Source organism: Loxodonta africana, unplaced genomic scaffold (assembly GCF_030014295.1).
Source record: "Loxodonta africana isolate mLoxAfr1 unplaced genomic scaffold, mLoxAfr1.hap2 scaffold_628, whole genome shotgun sequence".
Lineage (NCBI taxonomy): Eukaryota > Metazoa > Chordata > Mammalia > Proboscidea > Elephantidae > Loxodonta > Loxodonta africana.
In genome coordinates, this window is record NW_026975357.1 from 2,446 (window position 1) to 16,202 (window position 13,757).

At 39.4% G+C, this 13,757-nt stretch overlaps 1 long non-coding RNA gene across 1 annotated transcript; it reads right to left on the bottom strand.

Annotated features, from left to right (window-relative positions):
* Nucleotides 1-984: 984 nt before the first annotated feature.
* On the bottom strand, nucleotides 985-12,528 carry LOC135229919 (uncharacterized). Its single transcript, XR_010320585.1, has 3 exons — nucleotides 10,636-12,528; nucleotides 2,819-2,922; nucleotides 985-1,405 (listed from the first exon to the last, which is right to left on the bottom strand). It is a non-coding gene; the product is annotated as an uncharacterized LOC135229919 (long non-coding RNA).
* Nucleotides 12,529-13,757: the final 1,229 nt, after the last annotated feature.

Genomic DNA, 13,757 nt, shown 5'->3' on the forward strand with positions numbered 1-13,757 from the left:
GCATCCATACCTAAGCACTGACAACTGAGGATCCAGTGTGCAAAACTGCCCTGCTCACTTGTGGTAAATCATTATAGTGGTGGCCTCCAGTGAACAAAACCTCCTGGTGTTTGCACCCTTGTGTAGCCCCCTCCCACACTGACTCTAGACTTGATCATGTGACTTGCTTTGGCCAATGAGACATTAGCAAAATGATGCCAGCAGAGGCTTGATTAGTGCTTGCATATTGGGGCTTGTCCTCTTGAAATATTCCTTCTTGGAAGCTAAATGCCATGGTATGAAGAAACTTGCGCTACATTGCCAAATGGTGAGAGGTATTAGAGGATGAGAGGCCATCTTAGATGTCCTAGTCCCAGCCGGGCTTCCAGCTAAATGTAGCCCATGAGTGACCTCAGCTACACCATGTGGAACAAAACCACTCAGTTGATACCAGTCAGTCCACAAAATCATGAAAAGTAATAAATTGCTGTTGTTTTAGGTCACAAAGATTTATGGTATTTTATAAAATAAATTCTTTAGATAACTGAACTTTTCTACATAACTGAAATACCTCCCCTCTCTAAAATCTCCTTGACTACAAAACCCATCTGGAAATCCAGGTGTCTGGCCCAGGACTCTTGGAGAAAATGTTCTGACAGTGGAAATGTAGCCAAAGGACCCTTGAAATGGGATCCTGAGATGTCTTCCTTTCCTCCTGTCTTCCTGAAAACAAATCCTGAAAAATAAAAAAGAAATCCTTAAACAAGGCATAAGAATGTTCCATAACTAGCCAGGTAAGACCAAGTTCTCAAACAGTGCCCCGCACTTCCCTGTTACATAATTTCTTTCCTCCTCAATAAATACATCAACATTAAGGAAAGGCTGTGACTCTTTCTAGTTCTCCTGAAACACCAAGAAAGAAAACTCTCATTGAATGTCTCCTGTTCTCTTGATCAGTTTCCTGTGAGGTGGCCCAATGTCTGGTGGGTTGTATGGCCTTAAAGCTAAAGAAAAAAAAAAATTCTGGTTAATGCCAGAGAGATTACCCAGAGAGATAAAATTCACCATCTCCTGAGGTCATTAAAAACAGTGGGTACGATGTCTCAGGAGTCCCTGGGTGGTGCAAACGATTAAGTGCTTGACTGCTAACTGAAAGACTGGCAGTTCAAACCCACTCAGAGGTACCTTGAAAGATAGGCCTGGTGATCTGCTTCAGAAAGGCCACAGTCTTGAAAACTCTGTGGAGAACAGTTTTACTCTGCATATATTGGGTCATCATGAGTCGCAGTTTCACACGACATCCCCATTACTTGGCCTAATAACATGTTTAGTGCTTCTTTTCTACCTCCTGGTTCCTTGCATAGTGCCTGGGTTCTTAAAAGCTTCCAAGTGGTCATCCAAGGCACAACAATTGGTCTCTATTCGCCTAGAGCAACAGAGGAAGAAGTAGAATAAGGAACAGGAGGAGATATGGAATGTGTTGCTAACTGCCTCCATGAATAACTGGTGGGGCAGTGGTTAAGAGCTCAGCTGCTAACCAAAAAGGTTGGCAGTTGAAATCTACCAGCCACTCCTTGGAAACCCTATGAGGCAGTTCTACTCTGTCCTACAGGGTTGCTATCAGTCAGAATAGACTTGAGGGCATCAGGGTTTTTTTTTTGGTTGCCATGAGACCATAAGAACTGGATGGTACCCAGCTACTATGACCAAACATTTTGAGCAAAAAGTCTATAGAAGAGTCCTGATCAAAACAGGGTAAATGCAGGAAAAAAAAAGTTACTGTCGAGTTGATTCCGACTCATAGTGACCCTATAGGACAGAGTAGAACTGCCCCATATGGTTTCCAAGGACCACCTGGTAGATTTGAACCACAGACCTTTTGGTTAGCAGCAAAGAATTTAAAATTTAAAATGCAGAAAAGAAATTAAAATTCTCAAGGAATCCAGAATTTCTGGGGCCATGGGGGCTGAATGAATCCCTGAAACTAATGCGCGGAGATAATCTTTAAACCTTAAACCAAAAAAAATCTCCTGAAGTCTTCCTAAAACTAAACAATAGTCTAGCTTAACTAGTAAAAAATGTCTGCTTTGAGCATTGTGCTCTTTGCAGGACTATATGGGATCAAAGTAACAACAGCAACTCAAAAGATTAGATAGGAACTTTAGGGGGCAGTGAGCTTATGTTAATGTGGGAGGAACAACTCAGAAACGAAAAGGAGAGTGAGAAGAGTTACATAACTCAAAGAATGTAATCAATGTTACTGAATTGTGGTGAATGGGTGTATGTTTTGCTGTACATATTCTCAAGAACAATATAAAATTTTAAAAATGATATTGTGGTCCCAAGAAGTATGGATGGGGCACAGTGACCATATCAGGCATTGTAGATCGGTGTTGTTATAGTCATTCTACTTTTGTAAAAACAAATACACCCTATGCAATAAAAAAAAAAAAAAACTTTACAGGGGGAAAAAAAAGAATGTAACCAATGTCATTAAGTAATATGTGTGAAACCTGTTGAATTGGAATCACCAAAAATATATTATTTAAAAAATAAATCTCTTTTGTTTTTAAGCACCAAAATTTGAGGTTATTACTACAGCAGAATCTAGCCCATCCTAGCTAACACCCTCTCCCTCCCATGATCTGTGCCATCTGTGCTTTCGAAGAGTAAACCTTATATCTCATCCAATGGACGGAAAACAACAGGCTCCATGTGCAAAAAGAAGGCTCCGCTGTTTTGTTTATTTCTTAATGAATTCAGGCTATTTCCCAATGATTAGTGCTTCACCTCTCCTGGAAACAATTTATCCTTTAAGTAATTTATTCTAGATTCTCACCTGAGGACCATATCAAGCTCTATAGTCTTCCTTCTTCCCCTTTCTGAAAAATATACTTCTCTGTCTCTAGTTTTCAGGCATCTCTCTCTTTAATTCCACAAGTCCTAAAAACATAAAAGGGTATTTAGAGGCTTCATTTTCAGGTTCTTACAACCCTAGGACACAATTCATTCAAGTCAAAAACAGAAAGTTTCTCTCTTTTAATCACCCCTTCTGGATTTCATTTCCCTCATTCGGTTACCTCTCACTATTTTAATTTAACCCAAAGGCTGACCGTTTATGAGCATGGCCAGCCAGAGGAATCCTTTTCTTCAGATGTCTCTTTCATGTCTTTCTACACTGGGCTAGTCTCACTGTCCCCTGTTATTCATCACTGCTTAACACTCATTCAACAAACATTTCCCAAGTGCCTACTATGTTTCCTTGGAAACTCGATGGGGCAGTTCTACTCTGTCCTACAGGGTCACTATGAGTCGGAAGCCACTCGACGGCAGTGGGTAGTGGAACTATGTTTTAAGAAAATGCTTGGTGTGGGATATGGTCTCTGCCCTCAAGGAAGTTACCTTAAAAAATGTCAAGTAGACACTAGACAAGTGGGTAAGAACCACAACACAAGGGGTCTGGAATGTCCTACATAAGTAGCATAAGAAAGTGCCTAAGAGCATAAACTAAAAACAGACAGTCCTGGGTTTAAATCTAGGTCTCAATTTCCGCATCTGTGCAACCAGGAAAGTAACAAAGGACTGTTCAAAGAATAAAATCAGACAACACAAGTGTAAAAATGACATGGCGGGGCATCTGACCTCGTCTAACTTCACATACGAGAAGGAGAATCAAAATCAACAGCCCATGCTGGTTCTTACAAGGCAGGAATCAGACATGCCTCCACCTTTCAACCTTTTTACCAATTATGACACCAACCGTCCCTTCCACGGCACTCTCTACTCCTCTGCTGGGTTTAATAATTTGTTGCAATGACCACAAAGAACTCACAGACAATACTCATAATTATGGAGTTTATTAGGGAAGTAACAGGTTACAATTCAGGTTCAGGAATGCTCAGGATACAGTTCTTTGATCAGGACAGCCTCTTCTCAGTGTCTTTGCAGGCACATCTTTCTCTGGCCCCTTGGCCTCTGCCCTATTCAGGTAAGTGTTACAAAGCTCTTTTAGCTCTGCCGATAAGTAGCCGGAGGCACTCCACTCTGCCAGTAAGCCTCCAGTCCAAAGGTGCTCAACTCTCTTGCTCTGTGGCTTGGGAAGCCCACTTCGCCGTCTCCTGCCAGTCTCCCGGTTCTGCTGCCTCTGCTGCCACCATTTCTCTGCGGCTGTTTCTCACCATCTCTGGTGTCACAGCTCTCTGTCTGTCTCCTGAATCTAGGAGGATCTCAGCACAAGGATCCCGGGTCCAAAGGATGCACTCCACTCTTGACTCTTCTTTCCTGGTGGTGTTGAAATCCTCTCTTCCCACCTCCGGGATGGCTCATTTTAAGCCTAGTCAGATGGAAAAACCGACCAATCCCCTCATTAGGGCTGCATACACCTATCTGCATGGTTGTACCCCCACAAGGTGCCATGCGCCTTATTTATATTATTAGCAAACTTGCCAATCCCTTTGGTGGGTCACAAGCACCTCATTTGCATAGTCTCACCCAGTCATTTGGTAGGAGTTACAAAGACCATGCTACAAGGGCCATATTTATTCACTGCACCACAATAAGTTATGCACTTAGCTATATTTAATGCCACTATTATCATGAAGGTGATGGCCAATAATTGAAAATTTAACCATGGGTGTGACTCTTCAAATTTGTATCTCAGAAATATTAAGAATTGAATACACTAACAAGAAAGAACAAAGAGTCAGCCTAAAGTCCAGAAAGGCAATTAAGAGGCTGATGCAGTAGTCAATGGTTCAAATAAGAACCTGAACCATAGCAGAAGGGATGAAAGCAGAGGAACGATTTCTAGGATATTAAGACAGAATTAACAGAACTTAGTAATCAAGTGACTATGGGAGGGTGATGGAAGGAGGAGTTAAGAACGACTTTTGAATTTATGACTTCTGGAACTGAGCAGATGATAGCACCATTCACCAACGAGGGAAACACAGAGAGTAACAGAATTTTCGAGGAAAGGAAGACGATAAATTTAATTTCAAGCACACGAAATCTGAAGATGCCATGAAACATTATAAGGGGGTAGTGGCGGTTCAGGGGTAGAATTCTTGCCCTCCATGCAGGAGACGCAGGTTTGATTCCAGGCCAATGCACCTCATGTGCAGCTACCGCCTGTCTGTCAGCGGAGGCTTGTGTGTTGCTATGATGCTGAATACGTTTCAGTGGAGCTTCCCGACTAAGACAGACTAGGAAGAAAAGCCTGCCGATCTGCAACTCATCATGGGGACAGGACGGCACAAGACCAGGCAGCATTTCATTCTGTTGTGGATGAGGTCTCCGTAAGTCAGGGTGGAATGCTAGCAACTTGACTCAATGGCCACTAACAACCATGACTAATGGCCTTTGAGCATCTTTTCATATGCTTATTGCCCATTTGGATAGTTCTTTAATGAAATGTCTAGTCAAGTCCTTTGCCCATTTTTTAACTGAGTTGTTCATCTTTTTGTTGTTGAGTTGTTGCTGTTGTTCTTGCTGTCAGCTGTTGTTGAGTCCGCCTCTGATTCATGGAGACCCCATGCACAACGGAATAAAATACTGCCTAGTCCTACACCACTCACATGATCGGCTGCAGAATGGACCGCTGTGATCCATGGGGTTTTCATTACCTGATTTTTCAGAAGATTGCCACCGGCCTTTCTTAGTTCATCTTAGTCTGGAAGCTCCACGGAAACCTATTCAGCGTCATATTCAGCAAATCTCCACTGACAGACAGGGGTCTCCCACAACGAGGTTGAGAATTTTACCACTGAGTCACCACAGATAAAACCCAAACCCGTTGCCATCAAGTTGATTCTGACTGACAACGATTCTATAGGACAAAGTAGAACTGCCCCACAGGGTTTCCAAAGAGTAAGTGGTGGATTCGAACGGCCGGCCTTTTGATTAGCAGCCTTAGCTCTTAACCACTGTGCCTTAATATATATTCTGGATATTACATGCTTCCCAAATATTTTCTCCCATTCTGTAGGTTGTTTCTTTACTTCCTTGATAAATTTCTCTGATGCACAGAAGCTTTTAATTTTGATGAAGTTCAATTTATCTATTTTATCTTTTAGTGTTCATGCTTTTGGTGTCATATGTAAGAATCCACTGTCAAAAACTAGGCCCTGAAGCATTATCCCTATTCTAAGAGTTTCATGGTTTTAGTTTTTACACTTAGTCATTGATCCATTTTGGTTTAATCTTTATATATGGTATGAGATATGAGTCAAACTTCAATCTTGTGGATAGAGAGATCCAACGGTCCCAGCATCTTTGTTGAAGAGACTGCTTTTTTCCCCCACTGAAGGGACTTGGCACCGTAGTTCAACACTAGTTGCCCACAGATACATGCGTTTATTTCTGGACTCCCAATTCTAGCCTGTTGCTCTATATCTCTATCTGTATATTGGTACCAGACTGTTTGGATTACTATAGCTTTATAGTACATTTTGAAATAGAAGTGTGAGTCCTCCTACTTTGTTGTTCTTTTTCAAGATTGCTTTGGCTATTGGGGGCTCTTTGCAATTCCATATGAATTTGAGGATTGGCTTTTTTACTTCTGCAATAAAGACTATTGGCATTTTGATAGGAATCATGTTGAATCTCTAAGTCACTTTGGGTAGTATTTCTATCTTAACAATATTAAGCCTTCCAATCCAAGAAGCGTCTTTCCCTTTATTCAGATCTTCTTTAATTTCTTTCAATGATGTTTTTCTACAGTTTTCAGCGTACACTGTTTTCACCTTTCTGGTTAAATTAATTCCTTGGTATTGTATTATTTAAGATATCATTGAAAATGGAATTGTTTTCTAAATTTCCTTGTCAGATTGTTCATTGCTTTTAGCTAGCAGCTGAGTCCTTAACCATTGCACCATCAGGACTCCTTAAGTCAAGGTAATCCTGATTAATTTTATACAGATAAAAAAAAAAATCTGTGAAGTCTCTTCTCTAAATTACCTTCAGTAAGGTTCTCATAAATGTTCCCCACAATTAACTTTCATAGTACCTACCAACAATTTACTCAAACACAGAGTTAGTTCATAGAAACAAATAAACTATTACTTCTATTTCTTTATGGTTGGGTAAATCTGTAGTGTTATCAGTAATTAAAATACTCCTATTGTACCCCCACTTGTACTTTGCAATCGCTTTCATTTAAGGTGTTTACTAAACCTAATCTTGTTTGTCTAATTAAGATTCCCATTAAGATAATGCTTAGGGTCACTATGAGCCAGAATCCAACAGTTTCAGACAATGCTTGTTCCACAATTATTTGCAGTTCACAGTTCAGTATTTTTTATTCATCATTTTCTGAAATTCTTTTCTTTTTCTTCCGGATATAATTATCCACTCATTTGCTCTGCAGGTAACACCTTCTTTAGCCATATGAAGTCAAAATGTAACCATCAATTTAAATTCCGTCATGTATTTTATACGTTAAAAGTATATTCAAGTCTTAAATGAAAGGCCAAAACTTTCCTTCAAAGCCCAATTCAATCGCCTCATCTGTGGCAGACTAGCCTAACAAGAGACACAAACTGACGTTCAACAATATCTGAGGGACAACTCTTAGGAGACTATCTGGTTTAAAAACGGTTGTTAAGAGGACCCTTCCATATGTACAGATTACTGAGTTCCTCAAAGAAGTTTGCTCATGTGGGTTGTATCTACTAATGTTTACTGTACTCCAAATTGAAACTCAACATTTTTTAAAACTATTTTTAAATTCATTTCATAATAAAATATCATTTACCTATTAACAGAAATAAATTTTCTATGAAAAGAATTACCTTCAAAAGAATTTTGTGAAAAGAGTAGCACAGTTTCACATTTTTAAAAAACTCTTTAATGTCTGAAAAGAAAAAAGTTGGTGTCTCATAGCCATTTCTTCATTTAATGTGTTGAAATAAACTGTCTTCATTCAAGAACATGCAGAAAATCTCTACTCACACAAAACAGCCTTTTCAGATTGTGGATATTCGTCTTTGATAGGACATCAAAACTTGACCAATAGAAAACATATTATACAGCTACAGCAATCAAAACGGTCTGGTACTAGTGTAACAATGGACACACGAATCAATGGGATAGAATTGAGAGTCCAGAAATAAATCCACACATCTGTGATCAACTGATTTTGGATAAGGGTGCTAACTAAGTTCCATTCGATACGGAAAGAAAAGTCTCCTCTATGAATGGTGTTAGGAAAATTGAATTTCCACATGCAGAAAAATGAAACAGGATCCATGCCTCACACCATATACAAAAACAAATTCAAAATGGAGTAAGAACCTAAATGTGAAAACTAAAGCCATAACATTGTTAGAAGAAAATGCAGAGGCAATGCTGTTGGGCCTAGTTTTGAACAATGGATTACCTAAACAATAACAAGAACACAAACAGCAAAAGGTAAAATAGATAAATGGGACCTCATAAAAATTAAAGGTTTCTGTTCATCAAAACACTTTACCAAAAAGTGAAAAGGCAAGCTATCGACTGGGAGAATATCTTCGGAAGCCATATATTTGAGAAGAATCTAAAACCCAAAATACATATAAAGTCTCAACAATCTAACAACAAAAAGACAACCCAATCAAAAAATGGGCAAAGGTCTTGAATAGACATTTCACCAAAAAAGACATTCAAATGGTCAACAAACGCATGAGAAGATACTCAACATCATTAGTCATCAAGAGATGCAAATCAAAATCGCAGTGAGGGTGCATTTCACTTCCGTCAGGTTGGTGGCATAATGGCTAATAGCTCAGCTGCTCACCAAAAGGTCAGCAGTTCGAATCCACCAATTGCTCCTTGGAAACCCTATGAGGTAGTTCTATTTTGTCCTATAGGGCTGCAATGAGTTGGAATCTACTCAAAGGCAACGGGTTTTTGTTTGTTTAGGTTGGCTTAAAAAAAAAAAACCAAAGTAACGAATATGGGCAGGGCAAGGATGTGGGGAAATTGGAACCTTTATCCATTGCTGGTGGAATGAAAAATGGTAGGACCACTGTGGAAAACAATGTAGCAGTTCCTCAAAACACCATCAGATAACCTGGCAATTCCACCCCTAGGCATATACCACAAAGACTTTAAAACAGAGACTCAAAGAGAGACTTGTACACCAATGTATATTGCAGCACTATTTAGAACAGCCAAAACAACTTAAATGCCCATCAACAGATGAATGTATAAACAAAAATGTGGTGCATACATACAATGGAATACCATTCAGTCAGTAAGAGAAATGAAGTCTTGATACATGCTTTAATATGGATGGAGCTTAAAGACATTATGCTGAGTGAAACAAGTCGATCATAAAAAGATAAATATTGTATGACCTCACTTATAGAAAAAGATAAGAAAAGGCAAAAGCATACAGACCAATGTTCCTTAGTGGCTACTGGGGCAGTAAGCAGGGGAAAAAAGAAGGTTACTGCTTATAAGGAACCAAGGTTTGGGTTACGGAGATGGAAAAATTATATTCGTTAAAGTCAAGGTTACACAGCCAATTAATGAAACTGCTGTCATTAAGGTGCACACCTGTAAAAAGCTGAATTGGCAAAAGTTGTGCAACAGATATGTTTACAAAAGCAACAAAACAACGACAAAAAGAGAGGAGCTGCTAAGGCTGCTTCTGTACAACCAAATACCTCCTGGGATTTGGTTCCTTGGTTCAGAAGTTTAGGGTCATGGTTTCATGGGACATCCAAGTTAACTGGCCTAATACTCTGTTCAGTGCTTTTGTTCTACCTTCCTGTTTGCTGTGTAGTGGCTGGGGTCTTCAAAGCTTGCAATCTGCCATCCAAGGCACGACAACTGGTATATATTTGCCAGGAGAAAGAGAAGAAGGAGAGTCAGGCACAGGAGGTGGAAATGGAATGCATGGATAATTGCGTCCATGAACAACTCTCTCATTTGCCAGGCGACCAGAAGAACTGGATGGTGCCTGACTACCATTACTGAACATTTTGGTCCAAGATTCTACAGAAGAATTCTGATCAAAAGTGGGAAAAATGCAGAACACAACTTCAAATCTCAGAGACTCCAGACTTTGTGGAGCCATGGGGGATAGACAAACTTCTGAAATCACTACCCTAAGATAACCTTTAAACCTAAAACCAAAAATATCCCCTGAAGTCTTCTTAAAACCAAACAATAGCTTAACTAGTAAAGAAAGCCTTGAGCATTATGTTCTTTGAAGACTTATTTATGTGGGATCAAACTGACAACACGATTCAAAAGATTATGTAGGAGTCTTAGGGTTTATGCTTATGAGGGAGGATTATCTCAGAAAAGGAGGGTGAGAATGCTTACACAATTCAAAGAATGTAATCAGTGTCACTAAATTGTACACGCAGAAAGTGCTGAATTGGTATATATTTTGCTGCATATACTCTCAGCAACAACAACAACAAAAGACTATTTTAAAGAGGCAAGGAAAAAAAAGAAAACTATTTCATAGACAAAAACATCTAAAAGAATAAAATACCTAGGAATTAATTTAACCAGGGAGGACAAAGACTTTTAACTGAACAACATAAAACATCGCTGAAAGAAATTAAACACCTAAATAAATGAAAACACATTCCACATTCTTAATATTGTTAAAATGTCAATACTACTCAAACCAATCAACAGATTCAATGCAATCCTTACACAAATTCCAACAGTTTCTTGGCAGAAATGGGAAACTCAATCCTTGAATTCATATGAAACTGCAAGGGGCTCCGAATAGCCAAAGCAACCCTGAAAAATAAAAACAAAGAGGACTCAAACTTCTCTATTTCAAAAACTGGTATAAAGCTACAGTAATCAAAACAATTTGGTGCTGGTATAATGACAACTTTTTTTATTTTTTTTTTTATAATGACAAAGATATAAAGAAATTAAATAGAATTGGGAGTCCAGAAATAAATTCATTTTCTATGGTCAACTGATTTTTTTACAAGGTGCCAATTGCATTCAATTGGGGAATAGTTTTTAATAAATGGTGCTGAGCAAAAGAATGCAAAAGAATGACATTGGACCCATACCTCACACCATGTATGAAAATTAACTCAAAATAGATCAATGATCTAAATGTCAGAACTAAAAGCTTAAAATGCTAAGAATAAAACACGCTTTGGGATCCAGTTTCCGACAGTGGATTCTAAGATATAACACCAAAAGCATTAGTAACAAAAGATAAAACAGATAAATCCAGTTCTCCAAATGTAAAAACTTCCAAAGGATTTTATCAAGGAAGTTAAGAAAACCTACAGAATCCGAGAAAATATTTAGGAACCATGTATCTGATAAGGGTTTAGTACCCAGAATATTAAAAAAAAAAAAAAAAAACCCTACAACTTAACAAGAAAAAACAAACCACCAAATTTAAAAATGGGCAAAGGATTTGAACAGACATTTCTCTAAAGAACATACAAACAGTCAATAAGCACATAAAAAGATGCTCAACACAAGGGAGAATAAAGGAAACCAAAGACACAAGGGAAAGATTAACTCAAAGAACTAATGGAACACAACTACCACAGCCTCCACCAGACTGAGTCCAGCACAACTAGATGGTGCCCGGCTACCATCACCAACTGCTCTGACAGGGATCACAACAGAGGGTTCCAGACAGAGTTGGAGAGAAATGCAGAACAAAATTCTAACTCACAAAAAAAGACCAGACTTATTGGTCTGACAGAGACTGGAGAAACCCCTAGAGTATGGCCGCAGACACACTTTTAGCTCAGTAATGAAGTCATCATTCCTGAGGTTCACCCATCAGCCAAAGATTAAACAAGCCCATAAAACAAAAGGAGACTTAACAGGGCACACCACTCCAGGGGCAAGGACAAGAAGGCAGCAGGGGACAGGAAAGCTGGTAATGGGGAACCCAAGACTGAGAAGGGGAGAGTGTTGACATGTCGTGGGGTTGGCAACCAATGTCACAGAACAGTATGTGTATTAAATGTTAAATGAGAAACTAGTTTGCTCTGTAAATCTTCACCTAAAGTACAATAAACAAAAAAATAATTTAACTTAAGGGAAAAAAAGATGCTTGACACGTCATTAATCATTAGGGAAACGCAAATCAAAACCACAATACCACTTCACTCTCACTAGGATAACTATTACCAGAAAAATGGAAGATAAGAAGTATTGGCAAGGATATGGAAAAATTGGAACCCTAATCAATTGTTGGTGGGAATGTAAAATGGTGTAGTTGCTGTGGAAAAGTTTGGTGGTTCCTCATAAAGTTAAACAGAATTACCATATGACTCCGCCGTTGCACTGTTAGGTATATACCTACCCAAAAGACTTGAAAGCAGGGTGTGATCATTATGGTTGTGTTTCAAATTGATTGGGCCGTGACTTTCAGTGGTTTGGCAGTCGTATAATGATGTAATCACTTCCATGATAAGATCTGATGTAATGTAATCATCTCAATGATGGGATCTGCTGTGAGTCCCCAATCAGTTGAAAGGGAGTTTCCTTGGGGGTGTGGCCTGCAACCAATATAGGTAGACTTTCTGGCAAGGCTCATGGACTTTTGCTCATTCTGGACTTTGCAGCTGGCTCCTGTTTGTCTGACCTCCAGTTATTGGGACTTGAGCTAGCAGCTTACCTGCCGTCTTGCCTGCCCATTTTGGGTTCCCCAGCCCTGCCGCTATGTGATTCATGAGAAGTCTCCAGCCTAATCCACGGATTTAGGATGTTCCAGCCTCTACGACCACATCAGCCATTTCCTTCACACAAATCTCTCTCTATATGTACTTATCCGCTTTACTGGATTTGCTTCTCTAGAACACCCAGCCTAAGACTCAGGGTCTTAGTTTCCTGCTTACCAATGTTCACTGGAGTATTATTATTGTTGTTGTTGTTGTTAGATGCCATCGAGTTGGTTCCAACTAATGGTGACCCTATGGAAAACAAAACGAAAAATTGTGTAGTCCTGTGCCATTCTAACAATTGTTGCTATGTTTGAGCCCATTGTTGCAGCCACTGTGTCAATCCACCTCGTTGAGGGTCTTCCTCTCTTTCACTGACCCTCCATCCACCTTACCAAGCGTGATGTCCTTCTCCAGGGACTGATCCTTCCTGATAACATATCCAAAGCATGAGAGAAGTCTTGCCATCCTTGCTTCCAAGGAGAACTCTGGTTGTACTTCTTCCATGAGAGATTTGTTCATTCCTCTGGCAGTCCATGGTATACTCAATATTCTTCGCCAACACCATTAATTCAAAGGCATTGATTCTTCTTCAGTCTTCCATATTCACTGTTCAGCTCTCGCATGCAGATGCAATTTAAAACACCATGGCTTGGGTCAGACCCACCTTAGTCTATAAGGTGACATCTTTGCATTTTAACACTTTAAAAAGGTCTTTTGCAGCAGATTTACTCAATGTGTCCTTTGATTTCCTGACTGCTGCTTCCATGCGTGTTGATTATGGATCAAGTAAAATGAAATCCTTGACAACTTCAATTGTTTCTCTGTTTATGATGATGCTGCTTACTGGCCCAGTTGTGAGGATTTTTGTTTTCTTTATGTTGAGGTATAATCCATACTGAAGACTGTAGTCTTTGATCTTCATCAATAAGTGCTTCAAGTCTTCTTCACTTTCGGCAAGCAAGGTTTTGTCATTTGCATATTGCAGGTTGTTTAACGAGTCTTCCTCCAATCCTGTTGCCTCATTCTTCTTAATATAGTCCATCTTTTTGGATTATTTCCTCAGCATACAGATTGAATAAATATGGTGAAAGCATACAACCCTGACACACACCTTTCCTG